Here is a 23,280-nt window from a genome sequence, read left to right as displayed (position 1 = left end):
AGACTCTGAGGAGACCTGAGGTATGAGACTGAGGTCTGACCTCAGGAGACTAATTGTTTCCAGGAGTGTTTAGACCGACGCGGACCAAAGCACAACTTAAGGGAAACTAAACACCCAAATTCAATGATGTGAGAAAATGTTTGCAAATTTTGTAATTCACGACACATATACCTTCTAATTTCCTGTGTTCCCAGGCAGCTTCGTTGAAAGCAACTCAAAGCGCAGTGATGCATAAGTGTTTGAGGAAGCAACGCACAAAAAACTATCCACTGACACAACCTATAGTCGAGAGTTCACACTTCTCTGTTTTATGTGTCCAGAAATAAACCCCAAAATGTGCATGTGTTGATAGTGATAATCAACCCCAGATTTACAAAGTTGGCCGATAACATTTCATTAGAGTGGAGGAGCGAGTGTTTGGGCTTTGACTGGGATTAGGACAGGGGAGAAACTCTACCCCAACCAGGCAGTGGAGGAAGGGACATATTGTGTGTGTGTGTGTGTGTGTGTGTGTGTGTGTGCGTGTGTGTGCAAGACGGTGGTGGTGGTTGGAGGGGGGGCTTCAGCTGTTTATTATTCCAATTCTATCTCTAACAGCTGAAAATTGGAGAATTAGGAGGCAGCCCTGTGCAACCTGGGGATCAATGCGGTGGGGTTAAACCCTGTGGCATGGCTCCACGTACCGACAGCGCTCGCAGATACTGACGCAGCACACACACACACACACACTACCGCACACACACACACCATAGAGGTCATTCACAAAACTTAACAGACACATCAGATTTAGCACTTTGAAGTGATAAGACACCCACAGACTCCTCAGCTCAATGAATAGTTTCACGCATTTCAAAAACACAAGACCATCAGATATTTAGCAGCTAATAATTTGAAATTATATTTTTGTACTGAGCCTTGGACCTCTGAAGCCTCAAATAAAACTTAAGGCAGTTATATTTTCAGTAAAGTCACCTTGCCTTTATGCCGCTGCTCATGGCCAATGATCAGAGAGGAACGGCAGAGAAAGTCAGTTGAACAGTGTCTTTAAAGACCAGCAACGTCTGAATGCATCCTGTGGACACATGGACATTCTCTGATACCTACACCGTTTGCATGAGCCTGCAGTGTCAGAGGGCCTGTGGTCACGTCCATGCATGTTGTTAATCTGGAGAAAGACATGTGACCCTGGAAACTGGGAAACCTGAACTTACATGCAGGCATGTGGTCCGAGGGCATGGAAACAGGTCTTATATGGAGGTCAGGGAGTTGAATTTAGATTATATGAGAGCTCCAAGCTGTTTCAAATTACAATCTGTGTGGGAATTTTATATTGTTTGGGCGATTTAGGCCTGAGAGAAGATTCTGATACGACCCAGTCCTGAACATCAGCTCCAGGTGTGGATATCAGTCATATGTCAGATCAGTTCTATGTATCAATTAGAGTATCATTAGGTCCTTTGTATTTCCTGTGGATTTACAATTTGCGAACACACGCAAACAAAAACAGTTGGAGATTGTAGTTGAATTATTGAATTATTCCTTAACTTTAACAGGGATGTGTGTGTGTGTGTGTGTGTGTGTGTGTGTGTGTGTGTGTGTTTGTGTCTGTTCATTGTTCCAAACTGCCAACTTAAAGCTTTAATTAAAGACAGTGAGTTAAATCACTTCCTGCAGCCTAACAGTTATTATCAATTAAAAATGATTTAACCAACCTAAGCTGGGTACAGACTTAAGTTGCGCAATTTTCTAGAATCGACAGTGACATGTTTTTAATCAACCATAAAACAATTGATATATACAATGCCATATGTGTCCTCATGTCCTACACGAATGAGGGCATGTTGATCCAAAATGATAGCGGATGCAAAACAGGGCCTTGCTTACTGAGGCAAGATGAAAGTCACCCACACTAATTTGCAAAAATGTTTACATAATGCAGATGATTTCCTTAAATAATAGCTGACATTCATTCACAATGAATAGGTCAGCTGCAAATGTATGTAAAGTGCTCATTATTTCCAATATCGTGGGGCGGACCTGATCTTTTGGCATCATGCTGAACGATGACTCACAGACACACAATCAATTTTCAGCTTACTCAGCTGGTTGAAAGAAACTTTATCCTTGGGGTTTATTCACAGTCACAGATCTGTCGCCAATGGTTTTAATGATAGGCACCTATAGCAGCAACAATTAGCATTTTTGTCAGCTCGCTGTTTCCAAAGTTTTGGTTCGTTACATGTTTGGTAACTGATATTTTCTGTTGCTCCTTTAAAAAAAAGAATATTAGAGTTTTATTTGATTAAATTATGTGGCCATTGGAGTGGTTCAGGTATGTGTGAATACAATCTCACTTAATCATGGCTCCGCCACCCTCTTCTCAAACCAGCGACTATTTATAGATCTGTTTGTGGCAGAAAGGACTTCTGGATTGATTGAAAATTGATTTAATTTTGAAAAGACAATTCATATATGCAGGCCAGGAACGGTAGAAATCAATGCTTGCCATGAGTGTGAATGAGTGCTTCCAGTGACACCATCACTTCCCCGGGATGGAATATAGAAAAATATTGGTTATATAAATAAGACACTGGTAAATGAATGATGGAGTGTAATAAAGAGAGGGACTCAACCCAGAGTCTCAAACAAATGCAGAGGCATGAACACAGGCTCAATATGAGTAGACACACACACACACATACACACACACACACCTCTAAATAAGTGAGAATCCATCCACTTGATTGAATCGGATAAATGAGGAAATGGACAACCACTCCAATTTTCTTTAAACTCGTGGTTTGTTTAATTCAGTCATGACTGAGGTCTTCTCTGGACCAGTCAGGCCTACGCTCAGGAGAGGGAATTAGATTCTCCTTTCATGATTGTCACAGACTCCAATAGTTTGTGTTAGTCTATTGGTCCCTCTATTTTCTCCTCCACCAACAGAGGTTGGTAGGGAGCTAATGGCTATTCTCCGCTCCTTATTAAACCTTTTCTCCGGGGTCTAACTTGTGCCCAGTGTTCAGGGAGACAGGGGCAACAGAGCGGGGCACAGCTCACCGGGGTGTCCTTTCTAAAGAGTCCATCCTGTTGGAGAAGACCTGGACAAAGCAGGAGCCTGGTGAAAGCTGCCTGTTGTCCACCTAATCCCAGCTACGGCCCCGTCTCCGTTGACAACGCGAGCCGGGACAAAGGCCTCTTTCAAGAGTCGTTCTCTTCACTGACACACTGACAGTGCGACAATGGAAGAAGACACAAGGAATGGAGAACCTTGTCCATGATCACACACGTGCTTTCATTCCAAATGATACAGGAAGAGAACTGCATCTGTACATGACTGTCTGAAATAGAGTTGTCCTCCGGGGGAAAAGCTGGGGGAGCAGAAATGTGAAGACACGGACACATGAGATCAGCCTTCCATAGCTTCACTGATGAATGCAATAAACAGCGGTCCAGGATAGTTGCACCAGTCTGAAGGGTGAAATAGGCTTCACAGTGTGGTCTGGTTTAAAATGATTTCTCTGCTTCGAGATCAGCTTTTGTCGCCTTGCTCTTTTCCTTTGCTTTGAGCACATCGCTGACCAACAGAAAAGGAAGATGAATGCTTCCAATTCCCGATGCCGAAGCCCCCTTCTCTCATCTTCTTCGATACAGATTTCACATTAAATTTGTAATAGCATGCGACCCTGCGAGGCACGCTTCTCATTCAGGTGCGCCATGTTATATGAATGAGATTTGGTGAAATGGCAATATTTATGCACATACATTCGCATTCGGAGCCGTTCTCATCATCGCATCTACTTCAGTATGAAAGGTAGAGCAGCTGTCATCTGATACATCAAATTATACCCAGGAATACGCAGACAAAATGTGTGTCTGTGTGCGCACACACAAACAAACACTGAATCCACCACACAATGTACAGCTCCACCACACTGTAAGGACACCCGGTTAACCTCTAAAAAGATTCTCCCTTCTGCCCTGAGCGGCAGTATCCAGCCAGCAGGCCGCCCAGCTACAGCTGTTGGGAAGGTCATCTGTCAGAGAATGAACTAGGCTGTGGCCGTTCGGTGTCCCCAGGAGGTCTGCAGAGAGAGGAGCGGCGGTTCTGAAGGACACTTTCCCTCCTCTCCTGTGCCCTAATTCAATCGTTTTGACAGGGTAGCGGTGTCCCAGTGTCTGCCAGCCCAGTAATCTCTGTGTAATTGAGTTCCCAATCAGCCATCCATCAATAATGCATCTGGTTCCACGAGGAAAGTGAAAACCACGCTGCTCGGGCCCTGTGCATGGAGCAGGGAGACAGGATTCTGCTCCGACTGACCGGAGAGAGATCTATTGCTTCCTGTAGATCACTCACTTGCCTCTCTGGCTTGTATCACTGCCAAACAAAACCAAATGGAGCATTCTGTTACATCAGTATCTTGGTGGTGGGTGGTTTGCAGAGCTGAAATCGTTGCTCCAGACAAACATAAGAAATTGACTCACGTGCCAATGTTGCAATGTTGGGTGAGGTTGTGTGATGCAAAAGGTTCACGACAAATATTAAAAGGACATGGGAGAGGTATTTATGCAGATGCCTTACAAAGCTTTCTTGGAACACAGACACAAAGACACACAAGCGAGACGTCTCCCCACATACTCCTCACTTTTCAATTGTCTGCGCATGCCAACCCATCAATTAGTGACTAAGACCATGGTCCACCAAGGTTAAACTGTACAGCTGTCTGAATGATTTTCAATTATACAGCCAGGAAGCCCCCGCGACAGCTTGCTGGCTCCCACCTCCCACTCTGGTCTCACAGGGTCATTTATAATACCCAACTCCCACAGATAATTGTGTATCGCCACCTCGCTTCCCTTTCCCCCACAGTGTTATCTCCATTTTCAATTTCCGATCTTCAAGCACCTGGTATCCTCTCTTAAAGCCTCGGTCTCTGCCCCTGCCCCTGTACCGTCTATAAATTGCTTTTCATGGAGCATTTTAAAGAGAAGACAAATCTCAGAATTGATGTACAGTTCCTGTGTTTTTAGACTTTTAGTTGATGTGACTCCTACATCCAGCAATTATTCTTTTTAAAAAATCAGATCACAAATCATCTGTGATCAGCTGCCCCCCCATATCTCAGTTACATCATCCTCTTTGGGTCCCTTTGGTGCTGTCCCTTTACCCTTGGGTCTGCCAGATTAATGGCTCATTTAAGTCCCCATTACATTACGTTAGCCCACTCAGCCAGTGCATGCTGTACACTACCCAGCAAATAAATTGCATCATGAAAATATTAATCAATCTCAATAAGTGACTGCACATAATCTGTTTGATGTTAAAGACATGACAAAGGTTTATACTGGGAGCAGCAAATTACTGTCACTCCAGGGATAGACTGACTCTAATGGCTATGGAGCTGTTGAAGTTATTGGCTTATCATAGCAATGAGTATATGAAGCTCATGGAGGGAGAGAATAATCTCGGTGTTATTGCTTCCAGATTTCACAACCAAAGAGCTGCAGTATGTCAGAGCCCAGAGTGTATTACACTAGCCAGTGGTCTGAGCAGATTCCTGTGGTTGGCTGGCCAGGACAAAAGTCCAAAAATGCCACTAAACAGCACTGCTTGCCCAAGCACTTTTAGAAAAAACAGGTTCTGTGCAGCATAATAGTGTGAGTTCAAGAAAATTCTGTGAGTTGTAGGCATGGAAAAAAGCATTGGTGTGGTTCACACCACACTAACACATACAACAACACCTTTCCCAGCTGGAGGTTAATTCAATCCCAGCACGTTCCATTCTGAGGCTGCTGTCAGGCTCAGGTCTGCAGTGTGACATTGTGAGCGAGAGGTAATTACATTTTGGTCCAGTCCGGCGACTCAGCGTCTATTCAGAGGCGGCTGTCGGTGCCCTTCTCCTATAGACCACCACCACCAGAGGAATGTCCAGCGCTGGATACACTGCTGCAGGCCCGAAGCTCCCCTGAACGCACCACCGCCCTTTACAGGCTACAGCAGCCGACTCTTGTGTTTAAACTGAAAACATTTAATAAACTTCCCTGAGTCAGAACTTTTCGACACACTGACCTGTTATCATTCACATTAGATACTAGAAGTAATTAAACGTACACTATCTTAACTTCAGCCATCGGGGTCTTTTAGAACGAGAACAACCTAGTTTGATGGCGTCAAGAAGCAGCGTGGGATCATGGGAGTTGATGTCTTCATTAAAAATCGACATGCGACTCAGGCACAAATCGTATCCACATATGAGGAAGTTGTGTATCTTTATTCACGTTAAGCAGCAAGCAGCAATGAATAATCGTGATCCACTCCGAGTGACAAAAAAATAAACAGTGGGAAGGAAATAAGGCTGATGGGTTAAATAGCCAGCAGTGTGTTTTTCCCATAGACTGTCCTCAGTCATATGTTGTTTGCCACGGATGTTTAAATCACAGGTAAAACATGACATAATTAAAAGGCAACAAAAATAAAACGTCCTAATCTCTATTAGATGAAAACCTTAAATTGCATTAGCTCTTTCGAACTAGGAGGTTGGAACAGTCATATGAGCCGTAAAGGCAGAATCTCAGCGATATACTAAGTTGTGCAACAGATTGGTCTTGTAACAGATTCATGATCATGGCCAGACAGCTGTATGTAATCCATGAGTTTTTACATTTCGTTTTAAATGGCTTTTACTGAAAACGTGTATGACATGGGGAAGACACGTGTAAGAACAGAACACACACACACACACATACACACACACAACATACGATAACACTCCTCTCTGCACCCAATTATTTCACAATGACTGACTGAGCTGTAAGTCAAAGGCTGTGGACTTTGAAGTGGAAATAAAACACACCCAACAGTTTTTACAGTTTCTCTGCAGTCAGTAGTTTGTGCACCTGAGCACCAAACTTTGTGATAGATTTACAGCTCTGCTGATGCTCTCAGTTCATGTGTGGTCATGTTGTACATGCCCATTGTGTACTATTGATCAGGCCCTGGTGAAACTTGTGACTAAAGCTTAGTCCTATCCCAGCAGAATAAATCACAGTATTGACCCTGTGGTTATCAATAAAGGTAATGACAAACATCTGGCCCCACCTTTAATGGAATCGACAGAGTCTTCCTGGCAGAGGCCCAGAATTGGCCACACATAGATTGCCTTGATCTTTTCAGTGGGAACCCACTCTTAGTATGCATATGAGAGGGGTGAAATGCAATCACCATCTAAAGCTAAGCAGTGCTTCTATCGAGTTAGGAACTGAAAATCTCCATAAACACCAAAGGAAAACCCTTAAAATGTCTGCTGACAATAAGCCTGTGTAGACTGACTAAGATTTATTCTGTCAAGCAGCTCTGACACAGTGTATCTATGTCAATGAAGGAATAAGTGAGGAGATCAAATCAATGGTCACTCCACTGAGGTCCAGAGGTGCTGAGGTGGACATTTGGAGCGGCCTGCAGAGGCAGCACTCTGTCCTGCGGGTGACTTGGGCGTGTCAGGCCTGTGCACAGGATCCCTTTTCATTAGGGCCACGGGTCCTGATGACACATGAAAACACCTGACTCCAGTAACAGAAACAATGTCCATGGGCTCAAATATGAGTGTAGCTAGCGCTTTATTTGTGTGAGAAAGCCACATTGTCCCTCTAACCTTGGGATCGATGAGCATTGAGAGAAGCAGACTGGAATGGATGTCTCAATTTTCTTGTTCTATACAAAGATGGTGCAGCACAGGAATTCATCATATTAAAGGGACAGCAGCATTACTGAAACACAAAGCCGCAGTATACCCTGCAGCCCAGTTAACGTTTCACAGCAGATGACAATCAAATAGAACATGTTCACCAGACTAATAGTGACTGACACAGGATTGCACTCTATTGACAGTATTGAATTCCTACATGTACAACGACAGCAAGCAATTACAGCTCTCTATCACTAACGATTTGAAATAACATCATTTCCTTCTAAAGGCAATGTTATGACTGCCATTTTCCTTCGCAGGCAAAATGGCAACAAAATTCTTTGCTGCACCGCATGATAAAAAACGTCCTGTGTATAATATTGGATTCATGAAACAGTGAAATACACAAAGTTTAATGATTATTCTTTTTTAAATACGTGTGCGTGGATGTCTCAAAATGAAATGAAAGAAAAATAAAGCACCACCAGCTGTATCTCTCCCGGAGTTATCCAATGAGAAAAGAGCTAGTGAAATTTTATCAGCGCATCATAAAATTCAGTCATGTGTCTCTGGGTTTCTATCATCATTTCTTTTGGGGTTCTACTTCATTTAGTGGATGGGCTAGAGCCCAATGACCGAGTGACTCATAAAGCAGGGATGTAACACACATACACACACACACACACACACACGACACCACATGCAGGAGAGAGAAACATAAAGGTTTACTAGAACAATTTCATTATTAGAGGCTTTAGGGTGTGCTATGTCTGCGAAGATGCACACGACATGCAGAGATACAAAATGTATGTGAAAGGTAAGACCTGCACATTAACACACAGCATCAATTTCCCAAAACATAGTTAATCCAGATTAAAAATGCACAAAACCAAAAGGGGTTAGAAAAGCGTGAAATGCAATGAACCCCAGCAGGGTGGGATTATCCTGAAGACGGCAAGATCAACAATGTTGCACAAATTAGTCCTGGAATTGGCAGTACTTTACTCTAGGATACTTAATAATCAGGTTGAAAAATAACTTACTATATGTAGTAACCTTTGTGGCACCATCTTCATGAAAGAGAATCCCTTAATCACAAGCCAACTCTTTAGATAAATAATGGCAAACTCAGGGTGATATTTGTCATCATTTTTTTGTGGGTTGTTTTTCTTCTTTTTTACGGTAAGGTGATGCAGCCCTGAACCCTCTAGTTCCCCGCCAATCCTGTTACTGCTGGGATTTGTTCTGCTGGCCCTATAAAAGATTAGTCCTCGAGGAGAAAGAATGGACTTGATTAGCTAGACAGCAATTTAATGGGATTGTCAGAGGGCCTACGATAAATCAGCTTTTGTGATTAAATGGGATCTCCAGTAAAAGTTGTATGTCTCCAAATCAATAACTATTGAATGTTTCTCCCTTTGTTCCAGGCGAAGGAAGAGGAAAAAAAAAGAGAAACAAAGCCAAAATTTCCGGTGAGCTAATGACCCTACAGCCGGCGGAGAGAAGCAGCTTACATGTTCAGCAAGGAGGTGGAGGGAGAGGGCGAGTGAGGAGCCACTCAACCTGGAGACCGGAGGGGGAGAGAGAAAAAGATGGAGGGAGAGATTTGTATTTAGAGTGAAGAACAAAGCATCAGGGAATAGTTGGAGCATTAAGTAAAAGCAAATGGACTTAAGCAGAGGCGGATGCAAAGCCATAATTGGACTGATATAGTAAAAGCTCTAGGCCTCTTTGTAATGGCTAACCACAGACACTGCACTGTACTCCCTTCCCTCTCTCAGGCTCTGTCTGAGGGCTCACTGGGAAATGAGTCAGGTCAAAGAGATACACTCCATGTGCCTCATCGGGATTGAACACTTCGAGAAGGAGCTGGGCTTTTGTCTACCATTGGGAAAAATGAAATTGAGTGGAGGCACAAAGTCTCCAACCACGCCGCCCCTGACCCCGTGCCGCCATGGAGAGGTGCCCCAGTCAATTAGGCAGCAGAGCTCTAATTCCTCCATACATATTAAGCACCAAACACCGGTAAGATGAAGAGGGAAGTGCCCATAGATCTTCACACCGGGTTAAATAGAAAATATCATTGACCGACTAGTGTTTTTTCAGGCTAAATAGATATGGGATTTGGATTTTGCTGCAGGTATCATAAGGTTAAAAGATTTATTGACGTTTGGAGGCGTATTGTGCTTTTTTTGCAAAATCACAAAAAAGAGGGCATCCATCAAAGCATAACAAATGCTCATGTAACAAAACACGTCCACACAGCAAAGCTAATGACCAATTGCCCCCCCCCCCTTTTTTTTCTTCTTCTGGTCCAATGCTGGTGCAGGTCTGGTAACCAGCTGTTCGCCTGTGGCCCTGCTCTGTATCTCGGGTGCTGTGTGCTCTGCTAAGCCCTGACTCACCCCTCCACTTCACACATCACATCAGATCAGAGGGTTGGAAGAGCGTTCCAGGTCCTACCAGCCCGCTCGACATTCCTGCTGCTTTGATACCAGAGGGGGGCTCCCCCGTGTCTGTCCATCATCATCGTCTCCCCTCTCCTCCACCTCAGAACCTTTTCTAATCCCCCCCCCCCCCCCCCCCCCCCCACACACACACACATACACACTGCTCTCTCCCTATCCACCCCCAGCTCAGAGGAATTCTCAGCTCTGGACAATGTTTCATTTCTTCACAGGCCACATCTTTGATAGCTTAATGGCCTCAGCAAAAAGAGAGAACATGCATTGAGGGACAGGCAGCTTTTAAGTCCCATCACTCATATTCAAGGCTCAAGCTACAAGACTCATGTGTGGGCCTGTTTGTCGCAGTGCAACAATCCGATGCAGCGTGTTCTTTTTTGTGGAACAAGCATGTCGACTCCCTTTCCACCCATGTCCATATTATTGAGTAGGCTCGGGCTCAACAGGCCACAGCGGGCGACACAAGGACAGAGCACAAGGAGAGGGCCGGCCTTGAGCATTGTGCAGCGGCGAGCGGCAAACATTTCACACAATCAAGCCATGTGCACAAGGCTGGACTCAATTCCATCTCCCTATTCACCTCTGACTCACATTGAGCCATGGCAGCTCTGCTCTTTATCAGAGACATTTCAGTACCTCTCACTTTTGACAACATCACAAGTGTGCACGTTGTCTCTGTGGCCCTCTGCACTTTGAAGGTCTGTTCACTTTCTAAGCTGAAGGCACGGCGCACGTAAAGCGGCCGTGCACACACTGATCTTTCCATCTCTCAGCAAGTATGTTGTTTTGCCTGTAGAGGAATGAAAACCCTCTCTGGCTGTGAGATGTTGCAGAGCGCTGAAAGACATGAAGACATGCCTTTGAGATGAAGATAAAGCAATGATATACTGCCCAAGCACACATCCATAGACTAACGCTTCGGAATCGTTGACCTCAAATACAATGATAACGAGCCAGGCAGAGGAGCTCGGCTGTCTGTTCTTTTGCAATATCCTGTAGCAAAGTTGTTTTATTTTGTACCTGGCCGACTGGGGAATGTATTCCCCCCAGCTTGTCCAAGGACAGTTATGCCTTGAACCCCGATGTAAAAGAAAGTGACAAAAAAAAAAAAATCCCTGGATCCACCCCTGGAACAGGATCTGCACCAAAAATGAATAGGCTATTCGTTGGGTTACTCTGCACGCCTTCATAAATTTAACGGAAATTGGTTGAGTAACAAAGCAACCTAGACACTGGCTGAACCCCCGGGGAAAACTATTCACCTGCTACAAATGTACAGAACCTTCCAACTCGTTTATGGTCATATTAAAAAAAGGCCAACCACAAGAAAACATGTGAATAATATATAAGACAGGCCTTCATAGTGCAAAAATAGTACAGCATTAGGTTGAATGAAGGAGGGGCGTTTGAGATAAATACAAATACTTGGCATTGCACAACATGTAAACAAGGGGATTCATTTGGCATAATAGGAAAGGCAAAATAAAGACTATTATCAGACGTGTTTTTAGAGATGTTGGTGCACAGCTGGAGCATCGTAGCTGGCCATTGACCTTCAGGTGCCGTTTGAGGGGCAAGTCCATGATGCTGCTTTTACAGCCAAAGCCCCCCTTCCTCTCTATCTGCGCTTGTAATAGCATGGCTTATAGTCATTTTCAGCTGTAGTACATTTTATGACAGCCATAGCTATGATTGTGGACCAGGCCAGTGGCAGCAGCAGCTGAATACGTTGAACAAGGCACATGCTGACCCTGAACCCACCCCCACACTATTGGCTCTCAACAAGCGCTGGCGGACAAGCTAGATTATTGCAGTAGAGGTTTGAGTGTGGGTTAATCTCAGGTGTTGGGAGCAGGTTTTAATACAGATGGTCAGTGAGGATGTGGTATTGGATAATTGCTTTTGGGCCTGTCACAGATGGTGCAGGTTGATGTGTTAACTGCAGCCAGGCCAGAGCTCTGTCAAGGGCATTTTTACCTCGGCCAAGAGGGTTATGTCTACATCTGGGTTGGTTTGTTTGTCTGTTAGTTGGCAACGTTACACAAAATCTACCGGAGGCATTACCACCAAACTTAGCGAAAGGATGCGTCAGGTGGCAGGGAAGAGCCTGTTAAATTTTGGTGAGGATCCAGTTCAGAAGGTTAGATCCGGGAATGTTCTCGGTGTGAGATAGGGCGTTTTGCAACATTTTCATTGGTTGCAGAGATAATAGTTCCTGGATCTTGATAAAAAAAGGAATTGCTATCTATGAGAGTGTGCAATTTGGTGCAGATCCAGGGGGGCTATTGGGTCTTGGCTGAGGTATGTGCTCCAGTGTCATTCTAGTTAAATGGCTGATATTACTCACTCACGCCAAGCAACAGCAGACACACAGAAACAACGAGAGAAAGCAAGAGTGACAGGGAGCAGCGGCAGTATGATAGAGGTCTGCGCTTGCCGCTCATCAGAGCTATTCCAAGCGACCGCCCTGTCAGAACATGCCCCAGATGAGGTCTCTCAAGGCGAGGAGAAAGCTGTCATAACAGACGCCTTGAGGGCCATTCGATCAGACCGACAGCTCTGAGAGGTGTTAGGCACACACATGCAGGACCTGTCTGCATGTGCGTGGTCCTGGTTATAGCCACAAAGTACAGCCCTGCTGACAGACAGCCATCATTCAGGGCTCTTTATCTTTCTATCGGTGTGTCTCTTCTCTTCTCATTCTAACTGTTGTTTTCTCCGTCCTCTGAGGAAAGCACCAGGAGGGAGGGAACGCCACTGACAGGTTTACTTAAATATTTATGCTTGACAGGCAAAAGACAAGAATGTTATCTCCAACAAAATGTTCTCCCATATCATCACGTCCTCTGACTCGCATATATCCTTTCAAAAACGTGTCCACCTACTCTTAGAAACTGTTAAAACAGTAAAGAAGATTGAAAACCAAGATTAACTGGCCCCAAATAGGATATTATATTAAAAACATGAATCTTACTATAAATCATTATTGAAACCTCCTTAAAACTATCCTTCAATATATTCATATTATCACTTTTTAATTGTTTGTGTGCTTGACATTGTGCACAGATATTTAACATGGTGTCTATGGTGCAGAGTGAAGTGAGAAAACTTTAGGTTCATCCTACCTGGTTTAGCTGAAATTAAGATTTTATGGTTATTCATATTAAATATATTATATTCATCATAAACTCAATTTACTTCATCTTTACTTTATGTTCACATCTGTGGCTTTCATAAGTTGAATGATTCACAGCTGTTATTTGTTTCACACATTACATGTATACACACCTTTTTGGGGGGGGGCTGTTACAAGCGACACAAGCCTAAAAGAACGGTTCGCGAGATATGCATTCCACATACAGATAGAGAGACATTTGTGGAATTAGTAGGTAGATAAATGACATGTGATTAATGACCAGAGATAACACGACAGCAAAAAGGCCAAGACAGGAATAACAGTACTTATAAGATAATGATAACAATAAATATGTCATGAGGCTGCACCACTTTCATCTTTTTTGTGCACACGCTGCCCTGTTGTTCACTCTGTGAGTTCATTTGGTTCTCCCCTTACAAAACACAGATGGGCTGGTGTTGTTACAGTGTGCTGGGCCCCGGGGACATGTGTGTGTGAGAATCAGGCAGCGCTGTACACAGATGCTACATCTCATGTGATGCACATCCCACTGAAGGAGGGTGGACAGCTTCTCCAATCAACAGATCACCTTTTCAAACAGCTCTTTGTTCCGTCCGACCTCCGGCAGCTGGCAACAATTAGCTGCCAGGACAGGACACAGCAGTCCAGCACGCCAGTTAGTCCATTACTGTGAAGCAACGTCTGAAACGCGGCAAAGGAATCACAAGCGCTGGGGGCTGTGAATTAGATCTGTGATAGACGCCGAATCGCGTCTCATCACGTAAACCAAACTTTGCAACTTTTCCCCGCTGCTCATATCCAAAGCAGTGTGACACGCAGTTTAAGTCAAACCGCATTATGCTACAGGGGACGGTGGGTATTCAACAGTTGAGACATCAGTCTTCATTCAGCTGGCTCTTGCTTTGCCAGGTTGGCACAACCGAGGTGACGAGTTCAGTTTGCCCAGCGAACTGCCAAGTATCCCCTTGAAAAGTCTTGTCGCTGACAGCAATAATAAAATGCAATCTGACTAATCAATTGTAGACCAGCTTGAACCCCTTAAGTCCTTAAGAATGAGAGGCTAGGGAAAAAATCAATTTGCAATTTACATCAGGCTGATGAGTGTTGAAAACACTAAGCAAGAGACAGCTCCGAGGATCCAAGTATAATTACATCCCAGCCAGTGCAGCGCTGTGGCTCTAACATCATCAAGAGTTTGACAATCGATGGTACTGAGCAGGACTCACAGTAGCTAAACTGCTGTCATTCATGTGTACAGACAAACTGCCGGGTATCATGCAGGGGAAGTGATTTGTGTCGCATCAACGGTCAGTGAGTGTGTGTGATGACAACCTCCTTAGAGGCCTAGCTTCCTGGAAACACAGAAACCTGGTTGAAACACAAAGGGGCCGGTTGGAAGAGGACACCATCGGGGTTAAGGAGCATATTGAGCCGGTACTGTGTCTCAGGTGCCAGGGGCTACTGCCACGTTTTACTGAAGTCAATGGACTCGTGGCGAAATCAGATCTATGGTGATGGACTGTGAGGCTTTTATTTTATTTCTGTTTGCAGAACGGGATGAGTTGACTCTCAGGAGTCGTTTCCATCCGTGTCTCACTAGCTCTCACCAACACATGCAGCAAATAAAGAGGTCTCTTGACACGTTCATGCAAAGAGAGCAGTGCACAGCCAGAGACAGAGCCAAAAGTCATAATGAAAAACAGAAGCAGAGGGAGGTGAATGAATAGTCGTGGTTTCAACTATGTTTTGTTTTCTAGTGGAGACAGAGAGAGGAGGCAGAAAAAGGAGCAGGCTCGAAGGGTTAAACGTTGGCAAAAAGCGGGGAGGGGACAAAAGGCCCATTGTAAGGGCCAGAAGTGTCCCCGGAAAGGAGGGGAGAGAAAAGAAAGCCACCACTGGCTGGTCCCCCGGACCCATTGTAAGCGATGGGGAGGGCAGCCACGCATGACAGATGTCCCTGGCCATTGTTTCCCCAGCAGCCTCCTCTCTGCCTCCTGCTCCGGCTCTGGAATTCCATGAGACGCCCTCCGCCTGTGAGAGTCGTTCAACGCCTCTCGTCTCTCGCCGGACGTCCTCCGCCACCACCCTGGCTGTGCCGGCCCAATGGGTGTGTGTACGGAGACTCTCAAGGTGGGGCTTGGGCAACACTTCTCTTAGCGGGGTGCAAGAAGTTGTCCTTATAGCCACAGCTGTTTGCAGCCTGCATGTGAGTGTCTAAACATATTTTCATTAGTACAGTTAGAGCAGTTGTATGTGTGCACAACAGAGAGAAAAACTGGTTGTATGTACTTAAGTCACCTGGACCAATACATGAAATCTGACATTCACCAACTTAGAAATCAATTGAAATAAGATCAATTCCAGTTGAAATTAGCTGAATGGCAAAAAAAAAAGAAAGAGCACTCACATTTTATCTTAGCCTCGGGGCTGTGAAGCAGCAGCAATCATGTTAAGTGAAGCACAGGTGAATGTTTTTCGAAAAAAAGAAAGAGTTGAGGTAAGCTGTTTTTACAAAGCAGTGACGTTTTGCCTTCTCCATTCAGCGACCCACCATGTGGCAGACCTGCAGAGGCGACTTGTCGGCCTGTCAGTCACAGCAACAGTGTGCCAGTGGGAAATGAGTGCAACAATAGCCCTGTCTGGTTAATGGGTGAGAGAAATAGTAGACAATCCTTCATTTCTATGCCTTACCACCACAGTGTCTGTTCTCTGTCCCATTCTTCTCTTAGTCTTAACCACATTCTATCAACACTCGCTCGCTCAGACGCCAATCAGTTGCCCCACCCCCTCCTGCCTGTTAGCATTCATTTCAAACACACACAACACACACTCGCATTCCAATGCATAAGCATGAGAGGGGGACACACAGAGAGAAAGAAAGATGTCTGAACTGAGTGGAAAATCTGTTTGAGTGCTATGAATGTTTACCAGGTGGATCATTGGCCGGCTGTTGAATCATTGGGTGAATTGTAACAGTGCTGTAGTGAAGCTGCTGTAAACTCTCTGGCGTTACTGTCTTAAGTCCTGCTGCCCTGACCCCGAACTAAACACTGCATCAGCACAAAACCAGCAGCTAGACCACTAGTGGGAGACACACGCAGGACATTACTTACAACATGAATGTACATAAGAAAAATATTCTTCTGATATAGATGCTCAAAAGCTGGACCCAAGCTAAAATGTTCAAGTTTTGGATGGAATTTTTTCAGGGGACAAGTCAAATGCAGTAGGTTGAACTGTTACACATGAGATTTACTTTGAAAATGTTTCATTTAATGACAGATTAGTCGTGTTAATGGTCAGACACTAAAAGTAAAAGTTTTTGACATTTACACGGATTTCACAAGAAATTATTCATGGATCTTGGTGAAATGAAAACAGGCACATTTAGCAGATATCTATGAGTGTGTGCTATCTGGTGCAGCTTGATTGTATTTGGGGAGAATGTTGGACCCTGGTGGATTCTACTGAGGACCATTATTGCAGCATTATATCACCCTACTAGAAAAACTTAAAAAAAAAGAAGCAAGAACTAATGTCACATTTTTTCTTTATACCTCTTTTCATTCACAAGCAAATCTTCAATGTGTGTGTTTTTGCTAAAAGACAGTTGTCAGCCTAGATAAGAACACACTCCAACTTCAGAAAACACGACACAAAACACAAGCAATAACTGAAGAAAAAACATCTTCATAGCTTTGGCAGCATGTACGCTGAATTTATTATCTTGTGTTTTGTACATGTGCCTGTTTTCTCCTAAAAACTCATAGAGACATTCTGAGCATCTGAGCAACTGATTCCAAATTTAAGCAACAATAACTGTGTTTCACTTAAAGAACAAACTCCTGACATTTTTGATACGGTCACGCAACACACAGAAACAAGATACATCCGGCCAAGTACAATCCAAATTTTAGTCAGAGCTTACTTTAAAAGAAACACTTTGTTTAATGGTTGAGTCTACATTATTTGTAATATTTCTGTGTTGCTTACAGTTATTTCAGCAGGTTTATCGCCTGACGTTTCACCTCTACCCTCTCTGCTGAAAACCAATCTGTCAGTCAGTCCCCATGTTTCTCTTCCACTATTTACCATTAATTGTTCACTGTCACATTCGGCTCCACATAAGTGCAGCACTGAGAAACTGAGCACAGCATTCTGGCTTATTTTTCTGTCATTTGTGGCAGGTTAATGTCAACAGTGAAGCAACATTAGTGTCATGCATGTTTCTCAACCCACTCATTTTAGGAGCCCCGTCTGGTATCCAAGCTGAAAGCTCACAGCCAAAACACGAGGTAAGTATCCGCCCTCAAAGAGTATTTATTCTTTCTAACTAGCCTCCATAACCTGGTGGGTGTGACCTTCAGGTCCAGCGGTGGTGAAAAGCATGACATATGGCCTCGCCTGCTCGTCCATGTGCTGACCCTGGATTGGATCGGCAGACCCCAGGGTAAAGTCAAATGAATGCATGTAAACATTTAGCCCCCTGCGCACTGTGCCATGATCCCCCACAAAGGCTTAGGAGACCCCAGTCTACATCAATCAGAAAGAACACAATAGGAAGAAGCACATGGGGGAAAAACCGGGGTCAACCACACTTTTAATAAGTCGACACGGATGGCAAGTGGGAGCAGATCGGCCCTGTTCTCCTGACCATGGGTAAGCTGGGCACTCCTGCCCCTTCCACCACGAGCGGCAATTATGAGGAACCCTCAATGCATGAGCTTTAGAGATGAGTGGATAATCTACTTGGGCGGATTTAGGAGTAATCTGCCATTTCTGCTCTCCAAATCAAATCACAATAGGATACATATAGGGCTTATGCAACGATCTGATGATTTCAAAGTCTGAACAGAAGGAGGGCGATTCCCAGAAAGGCCCCGGGAGTTTTTGCAAGGATTTCACACGAATATAATAAAACAACAGCAAGATGAAATGCCATTTTTGATTTAGTCTGGATAGCTAAAATGGCCACCCCCTCCTACAAAGAGTCAAAAAATGTAAAATGTAAAATTGCACAATGGCAATCGATAACCTCTTGTTCACAGCTTAGCTATATCTCCCAGGAACACGCATCAAGTAAAAAGACAGAGAATGAGTGTGTAGACAGCATTACCCTGCAGTATTTCTCTGCCTTCTAAGATAAGAACTATCAGCAGGGTAGGAAATGTTGGAGCTGGTCACGCCTTCTCTGCTGTAACATACTGTAGTGATGTTGTCATCCTGAGGTTTATGTCGACCACACTGGCAGAGCTAGGCACCCACAGAACTCATGACAGTTAGCAAACACTAACCCACGTGATCCTGTCTTGCTGTCAGCAGGAGACACGAGTCCGTGAAACCACTGTGCCTGCATGGGCATAAACACACGCAATCGCACGGACACATTGCCGCACACGTGAAGAAAAACTCACAAACAACACGCTATAGGTGCCGTGTGTGTCTTCTGATGCCCGGTGGCTGTCAGTTAGAATATCTCGCTCTGACAGTCGTGGCCCCGTCATTTCATTACCACCCCTCCCCTCTGCCAGACACTTACAATCCCATTAGCTTCTACAGATCCACTCCGGCCCGAGCCGGCGCTTCAGTGCAGGGAAACAAACACATTGATCCAAAATGTGAACCAGCAAACAGCGAAGAAAGAGACGAGTGGTGCCAGATTCACAGCCAAACAAATCAATAAGGGAGGACGTGTGGAAGTCTTCAGAGTTTTATCAGTCAAATTGTGTCATCACAGGTTGCAAGAGGATTTCTGACTGTTTTTCAGAAAGAGTTTATGAGTTGTTGATTCGCGACGATGAATATACGAGAAAGAGAGCTTTTACTACTCTGCTGCTTTTTTCATGGCACCCAGATGTTTCAAATGGACTGTGTTTATTTAGCGCTTTTCTAGTCATATCAACCACTCAACGCACTTTACATTACAAGTCTCATTCACTCATTCACACAGAGCTGTATCAACTGCGCTTCTATCACACACCTTCAGCCCGGCCGTCAGGGGGGAATTTGGGGTTGAATGTCTTCAGTCGCTTCAATATCATGGACACTTTAGAGGAATTGGGTATCAAACCAATGACCTTCAGGTTAAAGAAAGTCCCGCTCTACACCCTGAGCCAAAGAACCCTCATCAGTGAACAAATCAGCTTTTTAATTAATTGTGAACTTTAATAACATTAAACTGAAATACAGCTTTTTTTCCTACTCTACCCCAAAGACATGACATCACAGTAACTTGGTGGCTTGGTCAGCTGTATCTGAACAAGTAGAAATGAATGAGACGGAGCCAAAGACGAGGAGAAAGTGACTTTGTGTAGCGGCAGTGCACAGCGGTAAACAAAGCTCGGAGAGACAATTCACAACAAATGTAAGCGGCTGTGATTTTGAGGGCCTCCTTTTATTTCTCCCCCCCCTTCCCTACCCCCACTACCAGCCCTGCGTCCTCCGTGGAGCGTGGCCGGGCGTCCATGCCCCGAGTGCGCTCACTGGAGCACAGGGCCCTGCAAGAAAGGAGCCTATTCAACAGCCTTCCTCCAGATGCTCGCCAAAACAGTCCTCCAGGCTACGGCAGGGGGCACGAGAGGGGAAAGAGCAGGAAAGGGAGATAGGAATCTGATAGCCTGTCATTAACAGCCCAAATAAATTGAAGGGAAAATCTCAGGCTCAACCACTGCCCTCAGTTGGGATGTTTGTAGGTGATAGCCTTATTGTTTTGTCTCTTGTGGCGTTTCAAATACCCACTGCGCTTCACGAGAGAAGGTGTTTATTGTTGCAGATAAACTGTCAAATGTGTAGCATCCACTGTGAATCACAGACCTGGCCCTCAAACCAGAAGTGAGGCACGATCCATATAGAGAGCGCTGTGTGGGAGATTCTCCTAAACGTAAACCATTCTTACGCCTTATCTAACACCCACCCTCAAGCTAGGTGCATCCTTTTTCTTTTCATTTCACATGTAGATGTGTCGCCACAGTTCATCGCTGTTGCTGTCTCATAACTATAGATAGCAACTGAAACAAAAAACAACATGTAATGAACATAAATGTACAAGACCGAGCACAAAATAACAATAAACTCCCTGGGAAAGTCTGTGCTGCGCCAGAGCCCTCCTCCCGTGTATAGCCTTTATGTGCTGCTTTGTAAAGGAGTGCCCCTGTGTGCACAAGAAGGAGCCGATCAATGCAATATTAATGTATCAATCAGCACCAAGTTATCAAGCAGCAGCAGAGAGAACAGCCCTGCAGGCCCTGTAAGCATGACCCTCGGCGATGGGGTTCCTGCACCGAACTCCCCATCTTCTCTTAGTGATAATATATATCAAATATAGACTCAAACATTTATACCCTCCCTCCCAGGGGTAATGCTGGAGAGGAGTTAGTATGACTTGTAAGGTGGGTCTGAGTGTATATTTCTCCAAGGATCCAGGACATTACTTATGAATACTATATTACTGACCCATCCTTACTATAGGAGCTACCAGAGCTTCTCAATATAAAATACTGGTCAAATGTTTGCTTTTTTCACGTGGGACTTTCTCAAATTATGCTCTCAGCCCAATCTACAATCAAGGTCTGTCTACTCGGCAAGTCTTTGGACCTAGTAAACTGCAGATACAGTTGCTCTTGCATTGGGTTTCTTGAACAATTGCAGAAGAAGAAGTTTCCTCAAAAGGATATTTGCTCATTTCCTTTTTTAAATAAAGGTTAGTTTTACATTGATACTGATATAATTGACAAAGACTTGACATGTTGTTAAAATTGCTGAGGTTATAAGAATCTAAAATATAAAATACTGGTCCAGAAAAGGTTGAGAAACCTGTCCCTGGAGGTGTCAGTGACATGATCATTAACATAAGAGCATACATATAGTCCTGTGGTCAAGCCTGACATCTAGTGGCCAATAACTAGTAGTATACCACACACGGTGAGTGGCAAACATTAAATGTAAGAGTTGAAAATATCCACAAAGTCATGATGAAGACTTAAAAAACTGCTTTCAACCTATTTCTACCACCTCCTAGTGTCGTACATTTGCCACCAGACATAAGTATCTTTACAGGATCAGAAAATCTACCCTTCAAATTTAACAAGACCAAGATGAAGGTTTAAATTGCAGTGGAATATACAAAAAACTGTACTTACTGCTGTGAACAGTGATGAAGATATAACGGTACACATCAAATAGTCGTTATAGTTACTAAGTTACTGTTTAAATGTTTGTCAGTTTTGAAAAGAGAAAGGCATAGAAGCCCACAAATCGAATTAAAATGCTTCAAAACCAGTGCAATTTTACCTAGCTTTTGAAAAGTGAAAAGCTTAGTTGTTACCTCTCCGATTACAAACACTTTCAGTAAGACCAGTTATGTAATTTCAGCTGTGCAACTCCGCTTGCCTTTACTATTAGCATATTGATGCAGAATTGATGCGAGAGGCAGCCGTGATGTGACATTAAGAGAAAAGGGTCTAAGAGTTAAAAGAATCAGCCGATTGACATGACATCCCAAAAGTGATGGGGTTTGAAAGACCAATATGTATCTCTCAACATCACGATATGACAAGCACTGTGCATGGCCAGTAGATGGCGCCCCCCTATCCTCCATGCCAGAACTTATACAAAGTTATAGTAAATAGTATCTAAATAATAAAAACGTTTAATTTTTTTTTACCTGTTGTGTGAAACTATATAACATGATCATAATAAGTAGTTTACGTTCATGCTAGTTGCTAACAAACAAAACTGTACAATGACAAAAAAAAAAACGAAATACAAACTCATGCTCTGGTGTGTGGAACCAACCTTGCATCGTAATTTCAGAGGAGGAACCACTGACCATGATTAAAGATGGATGACCCGGCTCCACTGTCCAGAAATGAAGCTGAAATATCCAGGTATGTGAACGCAGCCATCTTGCGCATTTGGAGTGTGAGCAGTGGGGATGTCCCGTCGAGCTCTCAGCTGTCTATCATGACGTTTCACTCCGTTTTCACAGCATCAAATAAAAAACAAACAAGTAACACTTGAACAAACTTCATTGCGATCAGGACTACCTAAAATGACAGAAACCATCTTTGAGGAACAGCGTACGTTTGCACCTTGTCCAATCCACTAACATGTGGGAGGTAAGATTGTTGACCTATACTGCAGCAAGCCTCCAGGTGGCGATCGACATGGAGCAACAGATTCCAACAATGGCGAGAAGAGAGTGTATAGAACCCAAGTGCTCAAGAACTCAAGAATAATTCATAATTACATACATTATGCAATTTTAACCAGATTGACCTGAAGTAACTTGAACATCATAAACTGAAAATATTAAATGATTTTGGTCACAATTCAGTAGATGTTACATTTGTGTTTGAATTTGTGTTTGTTAAATAAATATTTGAAAATATAATCATATATGGTTATGAAGTCAACTATGATGAAATCCAAAACAGATTTTGGGAGAATTATGTGTTGATGAAAATGAAAGAAATGATACAAAAGTAAATACAAAAATAAAATGCAAAAATCCTGCTGCCTTGAAGCAGGAAAAGCAAGAGCGAAGCATTATCAGTCATTTACTATAATGAAGAGGACCAGAGAAGACATTATACATCTGTTTTCATAGGAACTAATGAAAGAGAAAAGTCGAAGCTAAACTGAACTGCTTCTTTGAATTATTATGAAAAAGCAGTAAGGTTGTGTGGAAAAGGGCTCACTCTGTCTTAAATTTGAGACATTGAATATTTGATGTGTTTTTTTGTATTTTCCGCTTTCGTTTATAAATTCTTTCTACATTGAGAAGATACAATAAAAGATTTGTCTCCGTATTCTCACATTTTCATCCAGAGTTTACAACTATTCGGTCCAAACTGGAACACTGCAGCTGAATACACCCAATGGCCTAAATTTCCTACATTAAAGAAGTGAACTTTTCAGGTGAGGAGTCAGTCTCTTTACGTCAGACACCGGAACAACGTTTCTTCACACC

The sequence above is a fragment of the Platichthys flesus genome, chromosome 7, assembly GCF_949316205.1.
Source record: "Platichthys flesus chromosome 7, fPlaFle2.1, whole genome shotgun sequence".
Lineage (NCBI taxonomy): Eukaryota > Metazoa > Chordata > Actinopteri > Pleuronectiformes > Pleuronectidae > Platichthys > Platichthys flesus.
The sequence above is the reverse complement of the archived record's forward strand: the minus strand, read 5'-3'. Positions refer to the sequence as shown.